This window comes from Hemitrygon akajei, chromosome 10 (genome assembly GCF_048418815.1).
Source record: "Hemitrygon akajei chromosome 10, sHemAka1.3, whole genome shotgun sequence".
In the NCBI taxonomy this organism is placed as follows: domain Eukaryota; kingdom Metazoa; phylum Chordata; class Chondrichthyes; order Myliobatiformes; family Dasyatidae; genus Hemitrygon; species Hemitrygon akajei.
In genome coordinates this window covers 168,713,849-168,720,837 of record NC_133133.1, presented here as the reverse complement: position 1 = coordinate 168,720,837, position 6,989 = coordinate 168,713,849, and the positions used below count along the sequence as shown (strand labels likewise).

The 6,989-nt window shown below is 43.1% G+C and overlaps 1 long non-coding RNA gene across 1 annotated transcript; it reads left to right on the top strand.

The window, feature by feature from the left end:
• The first annotated feature begins 2,752 nt into the window (after positions 1–2,752).
• Positions 2,753–6,568, top strand: LOC140734931 (uncharacterized). Its single transcript, XR_012100640.1, has 3 exons — positions 2,753–2,868; positions 3,572–3,700; positions 4,788–6,568. It is a non-coding gene; the product is annotated as an uncharacterized lncRNA (long non-coding RNA).
• The last annotated feature ends 421 nt before the right edge of the window (positions 6,569–6,989 follow it).

Here is a 6,989-nt window from a genome sequence, read left to right as displayed (position 1 = left end):
AATTCTCCACTGTGGAAGTAGCGAGTTCAGGTACAGATAAATGTCTAGAGTCTCTGGCCCTGCGGTTATTGAGGATATGGGTACCGGAGTGGTCCTATCTAACAAACGGTTAGGTGCTTTAGGAGCCTATCAACCGAATACACAATCAATAATGACATGAGAATATTGCTTGCTTCCCCTGAACAGAATGCTTCACTATAGGTTTGAGCAGTGGCTGGGGTTAAGTTTAAGTATAATTCTCTTACTGAATGGAATTTAAAACCCCAAGCAGAATGGAGAACTAAAGTTCAATGTCAGTAGGCTCTTATCACTGAATTGTACCGCGATAGTGGTAGCCGACCAGTGGATGTGGAATTAATTTCTGGAATGATAGGTTACACCTGGCTTCCCAAATAAAAGGGGTAATGCTGCCATTAATAGCACCATCTGTTGATCATCCTATAAGTACAGTGTTTCTATTATTACAAGGTTTTGAGTATGTAGAAGAGGGTGCGCATAGCCAGGTACAGAAGATGGATAAGCAGATGGGGAGTGGAGGATCCCTCATATCCCGTGAAGAAATGTTTTTAGCGTTGCACAAAGCTGGGGTCCCAGAGGGGCAGGTAAACAGGGCTCCCACCCCACTCTCTATGAAATGTGAAGCAGTACTGTCCGGGGAAGCAAGGAAGTGTTGAGAGGGAAGGGTCATTCTTCAAGTCCTATCCTGTTGATTGCCAGATCCCTCGCATTTTATTCAGGGTTCTATAATCTACTGCTGGAGCCATTACAAATGGCTGTGCCTGACGTTTGCCAGCAGAGTAGTTCGCACCTCATTTTCATAAAGAGGGGCTCATTTGCCCTGCATCCTTCTTCCCTGTAAACAGAATGTAAGTGATATTAATGTGGAGGAATGTGAGGAGAGGCCACACGCATCAGTTTGTGTGTGTGTGTGTGTGTGTGTGTGTGTGTGTGTGTGTGTGTGTGTGTGTGTGTGTGTGTGTGTGTGTGTGTGTGTGTGTGTGTGTGTGTGTGTGTGTGTGTGTGTGTGTGTGTGTGAGAGAGAGAGAGAGAGATAGGTAGGTGGGTGTCTTTGCCTTTAAGCGACTTTGTGAATATTGGGGCCCGGCCCAATTGCTTTTTCCTTCCCCTTTGTTCTCTGATAAGTGTGCTGTTTCTTTGAAAGAATTCAACTGTCTGTTTTAAGTTTTTGCAGTTCCATATGAAGCTTTAAAGTAGAGCAGTGGATCCTGGGCTTTGTGTTTCGGGTTCTAATCTGTTACTTTGTTTCTTGTGTTTTTAAGGCAGTTAATTTGTTTCTTGTTTTTTAAAAACCTGTTTTGTGTTTATTGTGTCGTAAACTGTTACTTTGTTACTTGTTGCCCCATGTAATTGGTTTTAGGGATGACTCATTTCATACTGGCCATATGATATTTGAATTGATGGGGTAGACATTTGGCAACTCTATTCTGGATATGAGATGCCCACATTTCAGAAGGTATTGAGCACTTGGGGAGAAAATCTAGTATTTTTGATGGTTTTGTGAATTCTAAATACCCAGCGACTAATTAAGACCAAGTGAATTTGTTTCTCCCTGCATTACAGAATGGCTAAGGAGTGGATGCAGAGGTGTGGTGGGAGAGCCTGTGATACATTCCCACGGATGGCGTTTGAATTTATACACCAGACCAACGGGTCAGATTGCTGAATTTGTATGAAGACTCCCTACTATATCGCAGAAGGGACGCCACTGATATTGATCGCTTTGACAAGGGAAAAAGCTGTTGGCGGAAATTATCTGGCTTCTCGGGCTGTGATGTTCTGTTTTGGGGGAGCTGGGAGGGGGTAATCTATTCCAGCCAATCTTGACCCAGAGTACGGTAACAGCCTTAAGGGACTTGAGCCTTAATAGCCCTGGTGGTGTAAGTGCTTTAAGGGCTGGTATTTCCCTATATACCCTTCATTTAATTGGAAGGTCCTGACTTTTAAAGTGATTTCCACACTAACAGAGTGTTGGTGTAGGTGTTATGTTGAGTGCAGGTACAAGGTGTGAAGCGGATGGAAAGTGAGCAGGACTGGTATCCTGGGACGGCTGTGTCTATGCCAGATGGTTTTGTGAAGGTGGGCACTTGCTGGACGCTGAATGGCACTTACTGGATATGTAGTTCCAAGGTCTACCCGAGATTCCCACAGTGTGATATACGATACTGTATGTATGCCTCCCCAGTGCCCTGGATGAGCACCTTGCTCATGCTGGTCGGTAAGAGGGCTATCACAAAGGAAGGATGCTTTGATTGATAGATTTTCTCAACATGGTGCGGCCGGACTGCCCCGGGAACTGATTTTGATGGCCTTGGATTACCTGTTCAGAAAGGAAAGTGGCAGTTATACTCTTACTGGTCAAGAATGTTTTACCTATATTTCTGATGGGCCGGGTAACATCACTCATCTGATTGATTACAACTGAGAATCAGTGTATCAGACCAAGTGGGGGACCAGCCCATTAGCTATTACTCTCCGGGGGAAGAATAATGGACTTTTGGGGCCTAGGGAGGCTGCTGGACTACTGTAGTACATGCTGGGAGGTGACTATTGGCTTTACAGTACAGGGTAGTGTACTTCCGTGTTTGAAATGTAACTTAAGGAGACCCTGAGAGCCATACTAATCTGAGGGATGGATCATTATGTTCACAACTTTCAAGGGGTGGGGTGTGGCCTATTCTGATTGTTGAAAGTTGCTTCCATCATGATTGGTTAGTTTAGAAACTGCAGCTGCTTTTCCCATTGGTTATCTGCCTGGTGTCCAGTTTCAAATATCCCAGGTATAAAATAGAAGGGGCTTGATCTCTCTTCCTTTGTTTAAGGCAAGCGGCGCACATAGCCATTGGGAAGGTATGCTCTGCACACACTTTTAACTAAGTATGTTTGTTGAATATTCAGCTTTGTAGTGTCTGTAACCTGGGGAACATTAATGCTTGGCCGAATTTTTACTGCTTGTAAGTAAATGATTAACATACTTCTTCACAGTCAGTGTTTTCTTTCTCACTCGCTGGACCCGTGAACCTGATTCAATGTTACGCAGTCACAGGTGTAAAGTGAGTAGAGTAGCGGGCTAAGCACACACCCCTGCAGTGCTCCTGTGCTGATGGAGATTGTGAATGAGATGTATTTGCCAATACAAACTGACTGGCATCTACAAGTGAGGAATCCCAGGATCCAATTGCCCAAGGGGGTACTGACGCTCAGATCTTGGAGCGTCAATAATGATTAGTTTTGAGGGAATGATGGAGCTTGCCTGTGCAAGTACACAAGTCCATTGTGTTACATACCCATGGGTATCTTGTGACTGTCACATGACCATGATGTAATTGAGTCTCTGCTGGGCATGATGTAACGGTCTTGTGATGGTGGAGTGATGTAATTTTCCCGCCAGTGAGAGGTCATGTGATGGCCTGTTTCAACAGGTAGAAAAGGGGAAACCCTTGCTGTGATGCAGGTTAGTTCGTGGTTTAATTTGTCAGTGACTCCGTCATGCTGCGTATTCATCCCATGATGCAGTTTTGTTTTAGAGTGGAGTTTTACTTTCTGCCTTAAGACTCAAAGGTTATTGCCGGCAGTTTCGCTACAATACTGCCAGTCTAGTCCAGTCGGAAAGTGAAGAATTTATTGAAGTGCGGAAAACCCGAAGGATCGAGAAAAGTTGGTGTTGTCGGCGATAAAACAGGTTTGACCTTATTTCATCTTTGTTCAAGGAATTAGTAACCTGCGTCTGAGATAGCTCCTGCATTGCTATAAGAGCACAAAGAGCTGGATGCAGCGTTTTGCCAAGGAAAGGTCAGTGCCTTTAAGCAGTTTTATTTCCTTCATCGTAAATCCTTCGGGCAAGTCATATTTCAGCTGGGATCAGCAGTAATGTCGCGCCATTGAGGAATTTGCTACTTCTAGGAAAATCTCTGTGTAAATCATTTGGACTGTGTAAATCATTTGGACTTTTGCATTTACTACTTTTAAGAACTGTGTTTGCATTTCTCGCTTTAAGAACTGTTTGAGTTGCTGTATAGCAGTTAACTTCCGGTTAAGTTAGTCGTTTGTTTACTTTTGGTTTTTTTATTGAGCAGTGTTTAATAAATGTTTTATTTGTTTATAAAAACCTGTCTCAATTCTATATTCACTGCTGCCGTATCGTAACAATTGAACATTTTGGCAAACACTCATCTCCTGTCTCACTGCCAATCACCAATCACATTCCCAAGTCTAATAATTTACCTCACCCCACCAAGCTTACAACTACAACTTCTCAAATCTCCATTTCCTCAAAATGCCAAGCATGTGGGAATGACACACCCAGAAAATTCCCTTTTTTAAAAAAAAAACTCCCTTCTGGAAAGTGTCATAGGGCTATTTAAGCAAAGAAAAACGTCGCACCATCTTAAACATTTCTTACTCCGAGCAGTGAATCTGATTAACCATTCTAGTTAGCACCCCCCCACCAACACCACACTGTATTTATTAGCTCAGTTACTGCATTGTAAACACTTCAAAGTGTTTTTATAATACTGCTTACATTGTAAATACATGCTGGTGTTTACGTATTTATGCACTTTGTATTCCATATTTGTACATCTAACTTTATTTTTATATAATTCTTTATTCTTTATACTTGTTGAATGTTGTTTTTTTATTGCATGTCAGGCCAACACACACTCAGTAAATTTATAACACATGTAAATTGTGCATTGTTCCTCTTCGCACATGGTGGCATGTCAGGTGACAATTTTGCTGTTTCTTTAGCATTTGCCTTTCTTTTACAGGGCAGACTTGCTAGCTCGATGCTCAACCCAGCACAGATAGAGAGCGTGTGAGGAACCGGTTGGGCTCGAACCCAGGACCACTCGCCTCGAAGTCTAGTGCAGATACCAGTACATCACCGACCAGTTTATGTGTAAATGTATGTGGCAAATAAAGTTGATCCTGGATGCTCCTCCCACTTCTAAAACTGTTCTCTCACTGCCTCGCTGACTGAAAATTCATCCCATCAGCCAACAGACAATCGCTCACCCATGACCCTTCCCTTCACATATCAATCAACAGGAACCCCTGTTGCCAAACACTCCTGTGACTGTTAGGACATAATTTCCTTTGTGTTCTCTGCAAAGGGAGATCCTTGAATGTACAGAAACTGTTCAATAGCAGTATTGAATTTCCACTGGTAAACCGAAAAGCAAACAAACATCTTTTCATCTGCTGTGAGCACTTGCTCCTGCCTTACTTCCTGCCCATTACGCCACTGGCATTTAGGACAGCAATGAAGGTCCTCCATCTCTGTCTGTCCTTGGCCACTCAGATACAGAAGGATTCTTCATTGCTGTTTCTGTATCAGTTTTGTTTCGCCAGTCAGGGTTGTTAGCCCTGAGCTGAGCCCCCAAACATGGAAGACTAGTGGACCACTTTACCCTTTGACCTGTTTGGCACGGGTGACCCTACCAAGAGCCAAAGCATAAAGCCCTGACTCCAGACAACACAGCTCTCCGGGTCACTGAGGCACGCAAGTCTCCAAACCCTACAACAAGGTTATGGCACTCTTGGAGGGGAGAAAATCTCCAACACACTCTCAATGGCTCTGCCCGGAATACTGCAGCCTTCACATATCATATTATGTTTTGTAGAAAGAAGCTACTCACTGACTTTTAAACATATGAAACTTTTTAATACTTTTTCTGGTTATTTCAATTTTACTGTATTGTGAGAGGCAGTACTTAGAAATTACTGCGATGTGGAATTCCAATCAGCAGCAAGGGGAGGCGTTGAGTACTTCTGGGGTTAAAACATCTCAGGTACTGGAAATCTGAAGTAAGAACTGGAGACGTTGGAAAAACTCAGCATATGAGGCAGTATCTGTGAAGAAAGGCTTATTATTCTGATGAAAGAGCAGTGTTCTGCATTCTGTTTCTCTTACTCTTTTTAAGAGTCGAAAAGACCTATGAAGACTTCAATTTGCAATTGTGTCGTTATCTCTTCCAACCAATGATGACAAACAGATGGAAAATTTGACCTAAATTTCTTGAAATCCCTGAAAATATGAAATCAGCATTTGTATTGTTCTGTTACTTTCATTCGCTGAGAACAGATATAATATCTGACAATCAGATTTAATCCTGGGATATATGCTCTATTGTTTTGTGATGAATATAACATGTACTTCCTCTGTTTAATCTGTAAATCAACAGCCATTAGTTTTCCGGTAATGCAAACGTATATTAGCATTACGTTGTGTTTCTGGTTGCTCCCAGTTTGGGGGATTTTAAATCAGGGCGGTCTGCAGATAACAAACACTGAGCTAAACTGAACATGCTTGGATTCTTTCGTTTCTGGGTTTTATATTCTGTGCTTTTTGCTCATTTATTTGTTGCCATTTGCGTGATTTGATTTTGTTTGCTTGTATCTGGGGGGCGGTGGGGGGATTAGGTTTGACATTTATTGTTTGAGCAGTTCCGTGGTTCTCTTCGTTTTGTGGCTGTCTTTGGGGAAGGCGAGACTCAGAGTTGTATACTGCATACGTACTTTGATAATAAATGTATTTTGAATCTTTGAATATCATTAGAGTGGCTGTCCATTGTGTCCAACAATGACAGGAAACCTATGCGAGAGAGTCTAGTGCCGTTGCACTAGACAGTTTGACTTTCTCAATCTCAGAAGTCTGGGTCCAGTGGTACAGACAAGCATTAAACTGGGGTCTCCCTCGGTTGCCGTGGGTGACCATGAAATCTTCTGGGCCTTGTCATGCCCTTCGCTCTCCACGGAGTGTTCCAGCACTGCCTTTCTAGCCATTGGCTCTTACTGTAGATTTCATCCACCCAGTCCGCCACTTTGCATGCTAGGACAGGCATGTCCCTATCTCATCAGGGTGTGAGGCCTAACCTCACCTGAGTTAGCCCGCCTGTCGAAGCAGTGTACCGAGATGTGGCCGCTATTGTATGCAAACAGCTACTTGGAGCAACAAGTGAGAGCTGAGT